This window comes from Glycine soja, chromosome 1 (genome assembly GCF_004193775.1).
Source record: "Glycine soja cultivar W05 chromosome 1, ASM419377v2, whole genome shotgun sequence".
NCBI lineage: Eukaryota > Viridiplantae > Streptophyta > Magnoliopsida > Fabales > Fabaceae > Glycine > Glycine soja.
This window is the reverse complement of record NC_041002.1, coordinates 39076768-39096297: the sequence shown is the minus strand read 5'-3', so window position 1 is coordinate 39096297 and position 19530 is coordinate 39076768.

Genomic DNA, 19530 nt, shown 5'->3' with positions numbered 1-19530 from the left:
TCGGGGCATTTTGAGTTGTCTTTGTAATAAGGACTTTATTTTGTTATTTTCATGTTTTTTGTCATGGGGGTGAGCTTAGCTATTATAGGGGGTGTGTAGCTAAGCTCTAGCTTCTCATCTCAAGGAGGTGAGCTTAGCTATTATAGAGGTGTGTGTAGCTAAGCTCTAGCTTCTTAAGGAATCTTCTTAAGGAAGCTTCTTAAGGAGGTGAGCTTAGTTATGAGAGGGGTGTGTGTAGCTAAGCTCTAGCTTCTCAAGGAAGTTTTCTCAAAGAAGCTTCTCAAGGAAGTTTTCTCAAGAAAGCTTCTCAAGGAAGCTACCTAGTCTATAAATAGAAGCATGTGTAACACTTGTTGTAACTTTGATGAATAAGAGTCTTGTGAGACATACTTCAAAGTTCCACTTCTCTCCCTCTTTTATTCCTTCAATTTTGTGCTCCCCCCTCTTTCTTTCCCTCCCTCTTTCTTTTCCTCCATTGAAGCATCTTTCCAAGCTTCTTATCCAAGGCTCATCTTGGTGGTGAAGCTCCTTCCTCCATGGCTTATTCCATAATGGATGGCGCCTCCTCTCACCTCTTTTCCTTTGTCTTCCGCTGCATCTCCATGGTGAAAAATCACCATTAAAGGACCCCATTGAAGCTCAAAGATCCAGCCTCCATAGAAGCCCCACAAGCAAGCTTCCATCAAGATCTCTTTGTTTATTTAATAAGGTAGGTTTCACAAAACAAAAGAGAACGGAAATCTATAGGCTCTAATTACATTGAATCAGCGGTATAGACTTGTGACTGGCTTATCATGCGCCAGTTCCCCACTTGGGAATCGGGGTGGCATGGTTGCACAAAACTTGGTGGGTCTTGAGGGAACTCCTCTTCTATTGCGGCCACCTCCTCCTCGGACACCATTCCAGCACTGGTGAAACACTGGCTAATACGGTCGGGCCATACCCTATCCGCCCGAAACCTTGACGGCACGTTCCTCCTCCCCGGCATCCCGGGTTCGTACCCTAATCCATACTTGTATGGATTTCCTTTGATATCGACCACGTCAGCATTCCCGAGGCAATCCTTGCCTAGACCCATTCCGGGCTCAAATCCATTCCTGAGCATAACACGCGCCACCATTATGGCCGCTTTGGAGAGAGAAGGTAGCGACGGACTTGGTTCCACCGAGGTACAGCTCACCACCTCAAAGGATTGGAAAGCCGTTTCCAATGATTCTTCCGCCGCTTCTACGTATGGTGCGAAGGAAGGGCAGCTCACTAACATGTCTTCTTCACCCGACACTATCACTAAGAGTCCACCCACTACGAACTTCAATTTCTGGTGAAGCGTTGAAGGGACCACTCCCAGGGCATGAATCCACGGTCTTCCCAAGAGGCAGCTATAGGTAGGATTTATATCCATTACTTGAAACACCACATTGCAAGTGTGGGGGCCTATCTGAATGGGAATGTCGATTTCCCCCATTACTTCCCGCCGAGTACCATCAAAGGCTCGCACCACCATCGAGCTCGGCTTTAAATGTGACGCACTAAAAGGAAGCTTTTCCAAAGTGGTCTTCGGCATTACATTTAAACTCAATCCATTGTCGATAAGTACCTTTGCGACAACGTGGTCCATACATCTCACCGACACATGTAGAGCCTTGTTGTGTCCTCTCCCCTCAACGGGAATCTCTTCTTCCGCAAACGCGATGTAGTTGTTGGTGGTTATATGATTAACGATGCCTTTGAAACCCTCCACTGAGATATCATGTGCTACATGCGCATCGTTAAGGACCTGTATCAGCAGCGCACGGTGAGGCTCATAGTTTATGAGTAGTTCAAGCAAGGAGATCCTTGCTAGAGTTTTGTTCAGTTGCTCGACTACCTTAAACTCGCTTTGTTGGATGAGGCGGAGGAACTCATGGGCCTCTTCCAAAGTCACTGTTTTTCCTTGAAGACCTTCTTTCTTTTCGGCTCCTCTTGCCACGGGAGGATCTACTTCCTTCGAGGGGGTGGCTATGTCTGCAGGCTCTTGGACCATGGGCGCCTTCCCTTTGGAGGGTAAATCCGCCGGGTGAGGGGAAGCGAACACCCTACCACTGTGGGTTACGCCACTGAGGCCGGTGATGGTGGTTACCTTAGCTGATAGGGAGTCAACTTCGGTTGCAACTCTTTCACTGGATGCGGGAGGGGTATACTTCCATGGAACGGCTTTATTACTTTGATATGCAAATGGCGTTGGCTTGGGCGCCGCCCGCGGGTATATGGGTGTGGAGCCGATCCTTTTCCTAGTAAAACATATCACTAGGGCCTTGGGGGTTAGAGGAACCTTCTTCTCTTCCGACTGCATGCAAATTTGTGGTTCTTCCTTCCCTCCTATGAACACTTCAAGCTGCCCGCAATCCATGAGCCGCTGAAGCAATTCTTCCACCACGGGACAGGTTTCCATGTCATGCGACTCCCCGAGGTGAAACAAACATTCGTCCCTTTCATCTCCACCTCGGGAGACCATGCACGCCGCTTGCAGTGATTGATAGATGAAGCGTCTAGAAGTAGCCACGTCTCCCAACCTCTTTGTCCGTGATGGCCCGTCCTCTTCGACGGTGTTCACACTAGCACCTCCATGACTAGCTAGCAGGTTGGTTTTAACATTTGGACCTTCTTCCTGAAACGCTAGCCAGCCGACACTAATCAAATGCTGCACTTTATACTTGAACATGATGCAGGAGTCAATATTATGTCCGGGAACTCCACTATGGTACACACACTTGGCACCCAGATCATACCACTTGGGGTAGGGTGGCTGGAGAACCTTCCCGGATATGGCCACCACCAAATGATTCTCCAATAATGAAGGCCATAACTCGGAATATGCCATGGGAATAGGAGGGAAGTTGTCTTTCGGGTGTTGTGCATATTTATAGGTCGCGCCGGGGGCTGTATTATTAATTGGCCGGGGTGCGGCTGGAGCTGTGCGTTGGGCCGGCGCTCTTTCTGCCGTGGGTGGTCCTTTTACTTGAGTCGGGAGGGAGTTCCCGGCTCGGATTAAAAAATTTGGGGGATTGGGCTGGTATGAGCTTTGGATATTTTGGGGTGCTTTCATCCATGTTAGGGCGGTGGTGACTGCGTGGGCATCTCCTTCCTTTTTCCTCGCGCCCACTACTGGGGCTCTTCTGTTGTTGTTGGGGGCCATATTGGCAGCATATTCAAACTTGCCTTTTCGTAGCCTGGATTCAATCCTTTCCCCGACAAAGACGAGATCCGCAAAGTTAGCTGGCATGTAGCCTATCAGCTTTTCATAGTAGAATGTGGGTAACGTATCTACCATAATTGTGATCATCTCCCTTTCCGTCATGGGCGGTACGACTTGGGCTGGGAGATCTCTCCATCTCTGGGCATATTCCTTAATGGACTCATGCTCTCGTTTAGTCATACCCTAAAGTTGGTTCCGACCGGGAGCCATGTCCGTATTGTACTGGTACTGCCTAATGAAGGCAGTTGCCAAGTCCTTCCATGATCGGATCTGGGAAGCTTCCAGATTGGTATACCATGCTACAGCTGCCCCGGCCAAGCTGTCTTGAAAGAAATGGACCAACAACTTTTCGTCCGCAGAATACGCCCCCATCTTCCGGCAATACATCCGGAGATGCCCTTTTGGACATGTCGTCCCTTTGTACTTATCAAAGTCTGGTACTTTGAACTTGGGAGGGATGACGGTGTTGGGCACAAGACATAAATCTGCCAAATCCAAGAATGCGTAATTACCGAGGCCCTCAACTGCTCTTAACCTCTCTTCAAGCGCCTCACTCTTTCCCTTATCTTCCGCGAAGGGAACAGATTCTTTTACGGGTGTGGGTGAGGCCGGGATATGGCGGATTATGTTCGGCTGGGGTAGTTCATGCGGGGATGGATCTTTGAGGTGGAGCAGGGGGCCAAGATGGGTATCTCCCTCCCCATCGTCTTGCTCGGGATAGTCTTCATAAGGTGGGAGTTGCCCCTCAAAAGTAGGGGCTTGGCTTAAAACTTCCGGAGTGGCACGGGGGGTGAAGTCCGGAGGCAGGCCATAAGGATAAGCTTGCGGACTATACCTTCGACCAAACACGGCCGTGTTTCTGTCTAGGCCCGAATTCAAGGCGGGCTGCAGCACCGGCTCCGCTTCCCTAACTGTACTGGAGGCGGTTGCGGTGGCTTTATCCTCTATGGTTTTCTGGAGTTTTAACATGACCTCCGAGATGGAAGCCATTTGATCTTTTAAGGCCGATAGATCGGCCTTCATCTGTTCTTGCACGCCCTCTTCATTATCCATTTTTCTGGATCGAGTGTTATAGGGGTGCCTTGGTGTTTTCTTAGTTATGATGAAATTCCTAAAGAAATAAACAACGGTGAGTATGCCACCAAAACATGGGTATGCAAATAGATGATCGGAGCACTTGGATCCACCCCAAGATTTTTAGATAACGTAATGAGTCCAAAACTTCTCATTTTATAAAAAGAACAAAGCTTTCATCTAGCCAAGATTATACAAAGGTGTTACAAAAGAACCTAACGATTCCTAATTATATGGGCCATCAAATCTATCATGTGTTGACAGTAATTGATTAGCCCATGAATCTCCTCGGGGGCAGTACCCACTTCGGCCATGGCTTTTGCTTTGGCTAATAAACGCGGGAGGTCTTGACTTCCATTCAAGGTCAAGGCGAATCTATCCATCCACATAGTCGCTTCTTGATGCAGCGCATCAATCACCCTCCCTCTTGCTTCTTTTTCGGCATACACTTGTGCAAAATCCTCCACTAGCTTTTGTTCATGGGCCATGGACTGGTTCAATTCTTCCTTGTATTGCCCTATGATGGCTAGCATGCTTTGCTCCGTGGCTTCCAAGTGTTGAGCCAAACTCCTTTTGGACCTCGCGCAAGCAACTAACCCTTCTTTTAAGATCATGCCATGCACCCGTGACCGATCTCTCTCCTCTCTTCGGAGCTTGAGCTCATTGTTGCTACCCCACGATGCTCCTCGAAATTTTTCTCAGCCATGTTCCTCCTTGCGGGCCCTTTTGGTTTCTTGTTCAAGAGCTCTTGCAGTGGCCGCGTTTTCCTCTTGTAACTCGGTGCACTCCTTCCGAATGTGTGTAGCAGCTGATTTAAACTTCTCCTTGGCGAGTCTCGCCTTCCCTAGCTCTAACTTTAGAGCTCGGACTTCTTCATCTTCCTCCGGAGCTTCGAATTTCTCCTCATCGACAACTTTCAATTTGGAGAGCCAACCTAAGCCCCGCGTGTGAATTCTTAGCCATCCATGATAACCTCCAATGACGCCGTTTCGGATGCCCTTAAGCTCCTTGTCTTTCCTCAACGGACTCCTCCACGCCTTGTGGATTCTTTGTATAACCTTGAGACCTTGCGCGCCTAGATCCCTCACAAGGAAAGGCGAGAGACTTTCTTCGGTTGGCGCTCCCCTCATGGGATACCCTAGCTGTCTTATGGCGAGTGCGGGATTATAATTAATACAACCCCTAGTCCCTATCAGTGGAACATTAGGATAGTCCCCACACAAGAAAAGAACTTCTTCCTTGCCTTCCTTCCAACGAGGAAACCAACTGATCGTGCTGCCCCCTATCCCGACCAAATGTTGGTCCCAAATGACTCTCCCTTTTTCGGTGCACGAGCGATAGCTTTGAAGCGGACACGGGTGTCTCGTGTCTTGTCGGAACAGGTGTGAAATCAACCATACATAGAGAGCGGGTAAACAACAGACAATCCGTGCACTGTTTTTCTCGCACCTCCGGTCAAAGGTGTCGAACAAATCTGCCAAGATGGCCACCACTGGACTTTCCTTGCTATGGTGATATGCGAGGAAAGCATCAATGGCGGCTAAGTCTACCAAGCCGTCAACGTTCGGAAAGAGGACAACCCCAAAAATCAGCAAAGCTAAAACATCCGCAAACGGGCCCCACTTCTCTTGGCTCGCCATATCCCTTGCCTTTCCTTCCAAGTATTTCCGAGGCAAGCCCACTACGCCGTTTCGAGTTTGGTTCGTGCGATCCAACTCTTTTGCTGAATCTCCAATCACAGCCGCAACCTTGTTCAAGGAAGGAAGAAAGCCGGAGAAAAGATACGGTTTTCTCCCCCCAAGAGGGCATCCTAATATCTCTTCAAACTCCTCAATAGTTGGCACCATTTGGAAGTCCTCGAACGTGAAACACCTCAACGGCTGGTCGTAGTATTGGGCGAGGGATACGACGGCTTCCGTAAATACCTCCGCTACGGTCAAATCTAGAATCTTCCCGTAAACTTTGCGGAAGGCTTGCCTTTGGAGGGGTCCCATCAATCGTCCCAATTCCTTGAGGCTAGTGACATCTAGACCTTTAACCTTGACTTGATAAAACCTTTTGCCGTTTTGATTTGTCCCCATCATTTTACCTAAAAAAGGGGTGGATTAAGACTCCGACATGAATGATGCAATGCATATGCATGAAACGGAAAGAAAACAACACAAAGGGGTAATTCACACATACGAGACCACAGAGATCCAATTTTAATGCTACGTTTTGGGCATGACGGCGCCTCAACGTAGCATTAAAAAGGTTACGTATTAATCCAAAGAAACCAAACATCACTAGCAAAATATAAACTAGTGCTATTTACCAAAAATGCATGAGAACGAATGGCACGGAGCGTGTTTGCTCTTTGCCCCTATTTGGGAACCTAGGACAATATCTAGGGGTCCCTAATAACTACTCCCCAACAATTCATAACTCACACGGCTGTTTTCTAGAGGTATCATCATTGAAGATAATAATGTTGTGGCGGTATGGAATATGTTAGTCCTTAGCTTTACTTAGTTTTAAAAGATTGGCTAAAATTTTGTTAAAACATAAGCACTTAGACAATGAAGGAAAGCTGGAGTTGCTGCACATGATGTCTAACATTATGTCAAGGAATCAGATTGAGCTGCACAATGCACAAGGCAAGATAAAATGTCAAATGAAGAATTGAAGCTGCAGGATCCACGATGTCGGATATAATGTCCAGGACATCCTGCCCGAAAATACTGGACACATAAATCTGTTATATCTTTAACAGATTAATGTGCAGTCAGCAACAGATTAGGAGCTCTATCTTTAGGAACGAATTAAAAGATAATTAAAGATTGAATTACAAACTTGAATAGTTTCGTTCAGGGATTAGAGATTGAAGATAAAAACTAAAAGATAAAACTTTATCTTTTAGATCTTTAAGTGCAGATTTTTCAGGAGAATGATAGAGCTTATCCAGCGCAAGTTGTTGCAGCCCAGATACGTACACTGCTATATAAACATGAAGGCTGCACGGGTTTTTTATCAAGTCAGAGATTGAAGAGTTATTTTGTGAGTTTTGTGACTTGAGTGTTTTGTGAGCCACCTTGATGTTACCCTAACATCAAGTGTTGGACCTGAGTGTGTAGAGTTGATCTCTATTGTTCAGAGAGCAATCTCTGGTGTGTCTTTGATTAGTTTGTAAACACGGGTGAGTGATTGAGAGGGAGTGAGAGGGGTTCTCATATCTAAGAGTGGCTCTTAGGTAGAAGTTGCATGGGTAGTGGTTAGGTGAGAAGGTTGTATACAGTGACTGTTAGATCTTCGAACTAATACTATTTTAGTGGATTTCCTCCCTGGCTTGGTAGCCCCCAGATGTAGGTGACGTTGCACCGAACTGGGTTAACAATTCTCTTGTGTTATTTACTTGTTTAATCTGTTCATACTGTCATATACAATCTGCATGTTCTGAAGCGCGATGTCGTGACATCCTGTACGACATCTGTCCTCAGTATCAGAATTTCAATTGGTATCAGAGCGGGCACTCTAAATCACTGAGTGAGATCTAGGGAGATAAATTCTGATGAACATGGAGAAAGAAGGAGGACCAGTGAACAGACCACCAATTCTGGATGGAACCAACTATGAATACTGGAAAGCAAGGATGGTGGCCTTCCTCAAATCACTGGATAGCAGAACCTGGAAAGCTGTCATCAAAGGCTGGGAACATCCCAAGATGCTGGACACAGAAGGAAAGCCCACTGATGAATTGAAGCCAGAAGAAGACTGGACAAAAGAAGAAGACGAATTGGCACTTGGAAACTCCAAAGCCTTGAATGCCCTATTCAATGGAGTTGACAAGAATACCTTCAGATTGATCAACACATGCACAGTTGCCAAGGATGCATGGGAGATTCTGAAAACCACTCATGAAGGAACCTCCAAAGTGAAGATGTCCAGATTGCAACTATTGGCTACAAAATTCGAAAATCTGAAGATGAAGGAGGAAGAATGCATTCATGACTTCCACATGAACATTCTTGAAATTGCCAATGCTTGCACTGCCTTGGGAGAAAGGATGACAGATGAAAAGCTGGTGAGAAAGATCCTCAGATCTTTGCCTAAGAGATTTGACATGAAAGTCACTGCAATAGAGGAGGCCCAAGACATTTGCAACATGAGAGTAGATGAACTCATTGGTTCCCTTCAAACCTTCGAGCTAGGACTCTCGGATAGGACTGAAAAGAAGAGCAAGAACCTGGCGTTCGTGTCCAATGATGAAGGAGAAGAAGATGAGTATGACCTGGATACTGATGAAGGTCTGACTAACGCAGTTGTGCTCCTTGGAAAACAGTTCAACAAAGTGCTGAAAAGAATGGACAGGAGGCAGAAACCACATGTCCGGAACATCCCTTTCGACATCAGGAAAGGTAGTGAATACCAGAAGAAGTCAGATGAAAAGCCCAGTCACAGCAAAGGAATTCAATGCCATGGGTGTGAAGGCTATGGACACATCAAAGCTGAATGTCCCACCCATCTCAAGAAGCAGAGGAAAGGACTTTCTGTATGTTGGTCTGATGATACAGCGAGTGAACAAGAAAGTGATTCTGACAGAGATGTGAATGCACTCACTGGGAGATTTGAATCTGATGAAGATTCAAGTGATATTGATATTGAAATCACTTTTGATGAGCTTGCTATATCCTATAGAGAACTATGCATCAAAAGTGAGAAGATTCTTCAGCAAGAAGCACAACTGAAGAAGATCATTGCAAATCTGGAGGCTGAGAAGGAGGCACATGAAGAGGAGATCTCTGAGCTTAAAGGAGAAATTGGTTTTCTGAACTCTAAACTGGAAAACATGACAAAATCAATAAAGATGCTGAATAAAGGCTCAGATATGCTTGATGAGGTGCTACAGCTTGGGAAGAATGTTGGAAACCAAAGAGGACTTGGATTTAATCATAAATCTGCTGGCAGAACAACCATGACAGAATTTGTTCCTGCCAAAAACAGCACTGGAGCCACGATGTCACAACATCGGTCTCGACATCATGGAACGCAGCAGAAAAAGAGCAAAAGAAAGAAGTGGAGGTGTCACTACTGCGGCAAGTATGGTCACATAAAGCCCTTTTGCTATCATCTACATGGCCATCCACATCATGGAACTCAAAGTAGCAGCAGCGGAAGGAAGATGATGTGGGTTCCAAAACACAAGATTGTTAGTCTTGTTGTTCATACTTCACTTAGAGCATCAGCTAAGGAAGATTGGTACCTAGATAGCGGCTGTTCCAGACACATGACAGGAGTTAAAGAATTCCTGATGAACATTGAACCTTGCTCCACTAGCTATGTGACATTTGGAGATGGCTCTAAAGGAAAGATCACTGGAATGGGAAAGCTAGTCCATGATGGACTTCCTAGTCTGAACAAAGTACTGCTGGTGAAGGGACTGACTGCAAACTTGATCAGCATCAGTCAGTTGTGTGATGAAGGATTCAATGTAAACTTCACAAAGTCAGAATGCTTGGTGACAAATGAGAAGAGTGAAGTTCTAATGAAGGGCAGCAGATCAAAGGACAATTGTTACCTATGGACACCTCAAGAAATCAGTTACTCCTCCACATGTCTATCCTCCAAAGAAGATGAAGTCAAAATATGGCATCAAAGATTTGGACATCTGCACGTAAGAGGCATGAAGAAAATCATTGACAAAGGTGCTGTTAGAGGCATTCCCAATCTGAAAATAGAAGAAGGCAGAATCTGTGGTGAATGTCAGATTGGAAAGCAAGTCAAGATGTCCCACCAGAAGCTTCAACATCAGACCACTTCCAGGGTGCTGGAACTACTTCACATGGACTTGATGGGGCCTATGCAAGTTGAAAGCCTTGGAGGAAAGAGGTATGCCTATGTTGTTGTGGATGATTTCTCCAGATTTACCTGGGTCAACTTTATCAGAGAGAAATCAGACACCTTTGAAGTATTCAAAGAGTTGAGTCTAAGACTTCAAAGAGAAAAAGACTGTGTCATCAAGAGAATTAGGAGTGACCATGGCAGAGAGTTTGAAAACAGCAAGTTTACTGAATTATGCACATCTGAAGGCATCACTCATGAGTTCTCTGCAGCCATCACACCACAACAAAATGGCATAGTTGAAAGGGAAAACAGGACTTTGCAAGAAGCTGCTAGGGTCATGCTTCATGCCAAAGAACTTCCCTATAATCTCTGGGCTGAAGCCATGAACACAGCATGCTATATCCACAACAGAGTCACACTTAGAAGAGGGACTCCAACCACACTGTATGAAATCTGGAAAGGGAGGAAGCCAACTGTCAAGCACTTCCACATCTTTGGAAGTCCATGTTACATTTTGGCAGATAGAGAGCAAAGGAGAAAGATGGATCCCAAGAGTGATGCAGGAATATTCTTGGGATACTCTACAAACAGCAGAGCATATAGAGTATTCAACTCCAGAACCAGAACTGTGATGGAATCCATCAATGTGGTTGTTGATGATCTAACTCCAGCAAGAAAGAAGGATGTCGAAGACGATGTCAGAACATCGGGAGACAATGTAGCAGATACAGCTAAAAGTGCAGAAAATGCAGAAAATGCAGAAAACTCTGATTCTGCTACAGATGAACAAAACATCAATCAACCTGACAAGAGTCCCTCCATTAGAATCCAGAAGATGCACCCCAAGGAGCTGATTATAGGAGATCCAAACAGAGGAGTCACTACAAGATCAAGGGAGATTGAGTTTGTCTCCAATTCATGCTTTGTCTCCAAAACTGAGCCAAAGAATGTGAAAGAGGCACTGACTGATGAGTTCTGGATCAATGCTATGCAAGAAGAATTGGAGCAATTCAAAAGGAATGAAGTTTGGGAGCTAGTTCCTAGACCCGAGGGAACTAATGTGATTGGCACCAAGTGGATCTTCAAGAACAAAACCAATGAAGAAGGTGTTATAACCAGAAACAAGGCCAGACTTGTCGCTCAAGGTTACACTCAGATTGAAGGTGTAGACTTTGATGAAACTTTCGCCCCTGTTGCTAGACTTGAGTCCATCAGATTGTTACTTGGTGTAGCTTGCATCCTCAAATTCAAGCTGTACCAGATGGATGTGAAGAGCGCGTTTCTGAATGGATACCTGAATGAAGAAGTCTATGTGGAGCAGCCAAAGGGATTTGTAGATCCAACTCATCCAGATCATGTATACAGGCTCAAGAAGGCTCTCTATGGATTGAAGCAAGCTCCAAGAGCTTGGTATGAAAGGCTAACAGAGTTCCTTGCTCAGCAAGGGTATAGGAAGGGAGGAATTGACAAGACTCTCTTTGTCAAACAAGATGCTGAAAACTTGATGATAGCACAGATATATGTTGATGACATTGTGTTTGGAGGGATGTCGAATGAGATGCTTCGACATTTTGTCCAACAGATGCAATCTGAAATTGAGATGAGTCTTGTTGGAGAGCTGACTTATTTTCTGGGACTCCAAGTGAAGCAGATGGAAGACTCCATATTCCTCTCACAAAGCAAGTATGCAAAGAACATTGTCAAGAAGTTTGGGATGGAAAATGCCAGCCATAAAAGAACACCTGCACCTACTCACTTGAAGCTGTCAAAGGATGAAGCTGGCACCAGTGTTGATCAAAGTCTGTACAGAAGCATGATTGAGAGCTTACTATATTTAACAGCAAGCAGACCTGACATCACCTTTGCAGTAGGTGTTTGTGCAAGATATCAAGCCAATCCCAAGATAAGTCACTTGAATCAAGTAAAGAGAATTCTGAAATATGTAAATGGCACCAGTAACTATGGGATTATGTACTGTCATTGTTCAGATTCAATGCTGGTTGGATATTGTGATGCTGATTGGGCTGGAAGTGCAGATGACAAAAAAAGCACTTCTGGTGGATGTTTCTATTTGGGAAACAATCTTATTTCATGGTTCAGCAAGAAGCAGAACTGTGTGTCCCTATCTACTGCAGAAGCAGAGTATATTGCAGCAGGAAGCAGCTGTTCACAACTAGTTTGGATGAAGCAGATGCTGAAGGAGTACAATGTCGAGCAAGATGTCATGACATTGTACTGTGACAACATGAGTGCTATTAATATTCCTAAAAATCCTGTTCAACACAGCAGAACCAAGCACATTGACATTAGACATCACTATATTAGAGATCTTGTTGATGATAAAGTTATCACACTGGAGCATGTTGCCACTGAGGAACAAGTAGCAGATATTTTCACAAAGGCATTGGATGCAAATCAGTTTGAAAAACTGAGGGGCAAGCTGGGCATTTGTCTGCTAGAGGAGTTATAGCAGTTACTTCTATCTGAACGTGCTCAAACTTCTCACTCAACATTAACAGCATGTTCACTACTGGGCCAAAACAAATTCAACCTCCGTTTCACACGTCCTCCTACATTCCTCATTCAAACTTACATTTTCGTGGCAATCTCGTTTTCAACAGCATTCCCCAACACTTCTCAGATATTCACGAAACCACTCCCAAAGCTCTGCTTCTCCATGGCTACCTCACCAAAAGAAACCTCATCCCCTGTTTCACCCTCTGTACCATCATCTCCATCATCCTCCAAAACTCCATCAAACCAGGAACAACCTGCACTCAATATCCAACCCATACAAATGATTCCTGGTCCAGGCCCTGTTCCTGAGAAACTGGTCCCTAAAAGAAAACAGAGAGTGAAGATTTCTGAAAACCCTAGCTTTGCAACAAGCCCTAGGGAAGAAGACACTGAGATGGATAAGAAGATCCGCAGTTTTGTGAATAGCATTTTGAAAAATGCTTCTGTCCCTGATGCTGATAAAGATGTCCCAACATCTTCCACCCCAAATGCTGAAGTCCTCTCTTCATCCAGTGAAGAAAAATCAACAGAGGAAGAGGATCAAGCCACAGAGGAGACCCCTGCACCAAGGGCACCAGAACCTGCTCCAGGTGGCTTCATTGACCTAGAAGAAGTAGAATCTGATGAGGAACCCATTGCCAAAAAGTTGGCACCTGGCATTGCAGAAATATTACAAAGCAGAAAGGGAAAAACCCCCATTACTAGGTCTGGACGAATCAAAACTATTGCACAGAAGAAGAGCACACCAATCACTCCTACCACATCCAGATGGACCAAAGTTGCAATCCTTTCCAAGAAGAGGAAAGAAATTTCCTCATCTGATTCTGATGATGATGTCGAACTAGATGTTCCCGACATCAAGAGAGCCAAGAAATCAGGGAAAAAGGTGCCTGGAAATGTCCCTGATGCCCCATTGGATAACATTTCATTCCACTCCATTGGCAATGTTGAAAGGTGGAAATTTGTATATCAACGCAGACTTGCTTTAGAAAGAGAACTGGGAAGAGATGCCTTGGATTGCAAGGAGATCATGGACCTCATCAAGGCTGCTGGACTGCTGAAAACTGTCACCAAGTTGGGAGATTGTTATGAAAATCTAGTCAGGGAATTCATTGTCAACATTCCCTCTGACATAACAAACAGAAAGAGTGATGAGTATCAGAAAGTGTTTGTCAGAGGAAAATGTATTAGATTCTCCCCTGCTGTAATCAACAAGTACCTGGGCAGACCAACTGAAGGAGTGGTGGATATTGCTGTTTCTGAGCATCAAATTGCCAAGGAAATCACTGCCAAGCAAGTCCAGCATTGGCCAAAGAAAGGGAAGCTTTCTGCAGGGAAGCTAAGTGTGAAGTATGCAATCCTGCATAGGATTGGCACTGCCAACTGGGTACCCACCAATCATACTTCCACTGTTGCCACAGGTTTGGGTAAATTTCTGTATGCTGTTGGAACCAAGTCCAAATTTAATTTTGGAAACTATATTTTTGATCAAACTATTAAGCATTCAGAATCTTTTGCTGTCAAATTACCCATTGCCTTCCCAACTGTATTGTGTGGCATTATGTTGAGTCAACATCCCAATATTTTAAACAACATTGACTCTGTGAAGAAGAGAGAATCTCCTCTATCCCTGCATTACAAACTGTTTGAGGGGACACATGTCCCAGACATTGTCTCGACATCAGGGAAAGCTGCTGCTTCAGGTGCTGTGTCCAAGGATGATTTGATTGCTGAACTCAAGGACACATGCAAGGTGCTGGAGGCAACCATCAAAGCCAACACAGAGAAGAAAATGAAGCTGGAACGCCTGATCAAAAGACTCTCAGACAATGGCGTTGATGATGGAGAAGCAGCTGAGGAAGAAGAAGATGCAGCAGAGGATACAAAATCAGATGATGATGATTCTGATGCCACCCCATGACCATCAGACCTTTATTTTTACTCTTACTAGTTATTGGGGCATGTCCCTTTGAACAATTGATTGTTATTGGTCTGTAATATTTGCACATTAATTTCATGCATTCTACTGTTGCCAAATTCTGTCTAAAAAGGGGGAGTAGTAGGAGTAGGACATTATGCATGATTTATGATTTTGAGGGGGAGTAGTATTTATACTGCTGTTGCTGATGATGATTGATAGAAGATGCTGCAGTGAACTATGTCACGTGAGATGTCTTGACATCCTGGAAAAGACTTGTAGATTTGCAACTTGCAGAATTTTGCTGTCACCACTACAGATACTGCTGTGCTTGATTACTCTGATAATGAAAGTTGCTGATCCCACTTGCATGACTGCTCGTACCTGCTCAGGAAGTGTCTAAGTATGTTTTAGACAAAATTTGCCAAAGGGGGAGATTGTTAGTGCTTAGCTTTACTTAGTTTTAAAAGATTGGCTAAAATTTTGTTAAAACATAAGCACTTAGACAATGAAGGAAAGCTGGAGTTGCTGCACATGATGTCTAACATTATGTCAAGGAATCAGATTGAGCTGCACAATGCACAAGGCAAGATAAAATGTCAAATGAAGAATTGAAGCTGCAGGATCCACGATGTCGGATACAATGTCCAGGACATCCTGCCCGAAAATACTGGACACATAAATCTGTTATATCTTTAACAGATTAATGTGCAGTCAGCAACAGATTAGGAGCTCTATCTTTAGGAACGAATTAAAAGATAATTAAAGATTGAATTACAAACTTGAATAGTTTCGTTCAGGGATTAGAGATTGAAGATAAAAACTAAAAGATAAAACTTTATCTTTTAGATCTTTAAGTGCAGATTTTTCAGGAGAATGATAGAGCTTATCCAGCGCAAGTTGTTGCAGCCCAGATACGTACACTGCTATATAAACATGAAGGCTGCACGGGTTTTTTATCAAGTCAGAGATTGAAGAGTTATTTTGTGAGTTTTGTGACTTGAGTGTTTTGTGAGCCACCTTGATGTTACCCTAACATCAAGTGTTGGACCTGAGTGTGTAGAGTTGATCTCTATTGTTCAGAGAGCAATCTCTGGTGTGTCTTTGATTAGTTTGTAAACACGGGTGAGTGATTGAGAGGGAGTGAGAGGGGTTCTCATATCTAAGAGTGGCTCTTAGGTAGAAGTTGCATGGGTAGTGGTTAGGTGAGAAGGTTGTATACAGTGACTGTTAGATCTTCGAACTAATACTATTTTAGTGGATTTCCTCCCTGGCTTGGTAGCCCCCAGATGTAGGTGATGTTGCACCGAACTGGGTTAACAATTCTCTTGTGTTATTTACTTGTTTAATCTGTTCATACTGTCATATACAATCTGCATGTTCTGAAGCGCGATGTCGTGACATCCTGTACGACATCTGTCCTCAGTATCAGAATTTCAAAATACCAGCGACAACACATTATAAAGAGAGAAAGCTCTAGACGAGGTTTCACTATTATCAAGCAAGTCGGAGACCTAGCATGATGATAGATTCACCTCCACTCCTTAAATTCCCATGAACCTGGGTGTAGGGCACCCTTTTTTACTCAAACCCGTGGGTGCTTAGAATGCAGTGTAAAGAATGCGAAATAGACAACAGTTTATTTACATTTTACACAAATCAACAAATGCACACACGAAGTTTCACAATTCCACAATTCCTAAAATAGGCCTAACTCACAAAAGGTCCCCAGTGGAGTCGCCAACTGTCGCAATGTGCCCTTTTGCGGGCGAGCGAGGGCGAGGCTCACGGGTGCGCTTTCCAACGGAGGAAAGATGTGCGGAGTCGCCACCAACGTTTATTTGTGGAAAACGTCGGGAAAACCGAAGGAAACTCGTCAAAATGAAAATTCTAAGTTCGGGAGTTGTGTTTACGCTTGAGGAAGGTATTAGCACCTCTTACGTCTGTCCCAAAGGACAACAGCCTATTTTTTAGAATTTGTGGAATTGTGTTATCTTAACTTTTATTTCTTTTTATTTTTTGAGGTCGACAAAAGCGGGGCTTTTGCTCCTACGTATCCTCCTTTGGAGAGGAAATCAGACCTACGTAGTTCTTTCTTATGCGTGAATCAAGTGATTCTTTTTACTTGAAAGGTGATCATTTTAAGGCGTTGGACCTTAAAAATGATCCATTTTACTTGGTAAGAAACTGAAATGATAAACTTTCAAAATCCTATTTTTGTGGACGAGCTTGACTAGGCGAGTTGATTTTAGCCTTAATTTCACTTTAGTTATTTTGTCAATTCAATTAAGAATGAGAAATCCCAAAGAGAAAACGTCCGATTGATCTTTCGCTTTTATTTTACTAAAAGGTATTTTTTGATTATTATATTATTATTTTACCTCTTTTTTGATTTCCAACGTGGTTACGGCACGACCGAACGGTCAGAATTCATTTTAACCAAAATTAACGGATGATGCAATTCAAACGATCGGTGGAAATTTACTTTATTTTTAGATTAAGCGAGAAATGACTTAAATAAATGGCTTAAGCACGTCAAAAGGGGGTATAAAAAGTAAATGAAAACGAGAATAAAAATACATGAAACAAAATGTGGACCACCACGGGTACATAGAGTGAATTGAAAAGCTTGGTTTGAGGTACTTACCCGTTGAAGACTGAAGAAAACGAAGAATGAACGATGAATCTTTAAAGAATGGTCGAGAATCTTCGCGTAATTACTCACGGAAACGTTACGGAAACGTTACGGAAGCGCCTCGGCTTGGATTTTCTTCACGGAACTAATTTTCCTCAACAAATTCGAAAGAGAGAGAAGTGCCTAAGGGGCTGAACCCTTTTCTTTTTCACTTCTCCCCCTATTTATAGCAAAATAGGGGAGAAGCTTGCCACCTAGCTCGCCCAGGCGAGCAAGGTTGCTTCCTCCAGCCCAAGTGGGCCTGGTTGCTATTTACACCCCCTATTTACTAAATGCGTCTCCCTTTCTATTTTTTTGTAATTCTTTTTCCGTAACGTTACGAAACTTTACGAATTTCGTAACGATACTTATTTTCTTTCCGCAAGGTTACGAATCCTTACGGATTATGTGTTTATTCTTTTTTAGCTTTCGAAGAAGTTACGGAGACTCACGGATTGCGCAAAAATACCTCTTTTCGATTTCCGCCACATTACGGAATTTCACTAATCACGCAAGCCTGCTTCCTTTCGATTTCTGAGACGTCTCGGGACTTCATTCATTGCACGTCATCAAGTAATAATCCCCAGACGAAATTAGGGTATGACAGTATGAAATTGTGTATCTAAACTTTTATTTCCTTTTTTATTTTTGAGGTCGACAAAAGCGGGGCTCTTGCTTCTACGTACCCTCCATCGAAGAGGAAATCAGACCTACGTAGTTCTTTCTTAAGGGTGAATCAAGCGATTCTTTTTACTTGGAATGTGGTCTTTTTAAGGCGGTTGACCTTAAAAATGATCCATTTTACTTGGTAAGAAAAACTGAGGTATTGACCCTTCAAATCCTTTTTAGTGATTTTTTGTGGATGAGCTTGACTTTGCGAATTGATTTTAGCCTTAGTTTCACTTTAGTTATTAGTCAATTCAATTAAGAAAGAGGAATCCCAAAGAGAAAGGTCCGATTGATTTTTTTAGTTTATTTTACTAAAAGATGTTTTTTTATTATTATATTATTATTTTATCTCTTTTTGGTTTTCAACGTGGTTACGACATGACCGAACGGTCGGATTTCATTTTAACAGAAATTAACGGATATTACAAATCAAATGATAAGTGGAATTTTATTTTATTTTTTGATTAGGCGAGAAGATGACTTAAGTAAATGACTGATGCATGTCAAAAGGGGGTACGGAAAGTAAATGAAACAAGAATAAAAGTACACGAAACAAATGAGGACCACCACGGGTACATAGAGTGAATTGAAAAGTTCGATTCTGGTAACTTACCGGTTGAAGACACAAGAATGACGAAAAACGAACGATAAATGACGAAGAATTGTTGAAAATCTTCGCGAAATCACCCACGGAAACGTTACGAAAGCGCCTCGGCTTGGATTTTTTTCACTGATTTCAAGTGAATGCGAAGTGCCAAGAAGGTTGAACCCCTTCCTTCTTCACTCCTCCCCCTATTTATAGCAAAATAGGGGAGGAGCTTGCCACCCAGCTCGCCCAGGCGAGCCAGGTTGCTTCCTCCAAAAGCAACCGCCTTCTAGAGGAAGAATCTAGAAGGCCCAAATGGGCCTGGTTGCTATTTGCACCCCCTTTTTTACTAAATACACCCCCTTTGCTTTTTTTGGTGATTCTTTTTCCGTAACGTTACGAAACTTTATGAATTTCGTAACAATACTTGTTTTCTTTCCGTAAGGTTACGAAACCTCACGGATCATGTAATTACTCCTTTTTTAGCTTTCGGAATGTTACGAAAACTCACAGATTGCACAACAACACTTCCTTTTGATTTCCGACACGTTACAGAATTTCACGGATTGCGTAACAATGCTTCCTTTTGACTTCCGGCATGTCTCGGAACTTCACGTATTGTGCAACAAAGGGTGCCAAGTACCTCGAAGCGGTCAACCAAAGGTTGCATGCCATCAAACAATAGTCCCCGGACGAAATTAGGGTATGACAACACCTTAAGAGGATTTAAGGTCCTCTGCCCTTAATGCTTAACCAAGAATTGGGCTCCCGGTTAAGGGACCAGTAATTTCCCTTCAACCATTCTTTTTCCTGGGCCACCCCTTTGTGACATCCTGGAATTTCTACTCGAAATTTTGTAAGCGTTACATTTTAAATAATTATATATATATATATATATATATATATATATATATATATATATATGTATTACTCAGTGTATATATATATATATTCTTGGTAGAAGTATGTACATTGGGAGAGAAATACGCGTGTTAGACTAATTAGCGAAGAGTAATCCATAACTGGACAGTTATAGA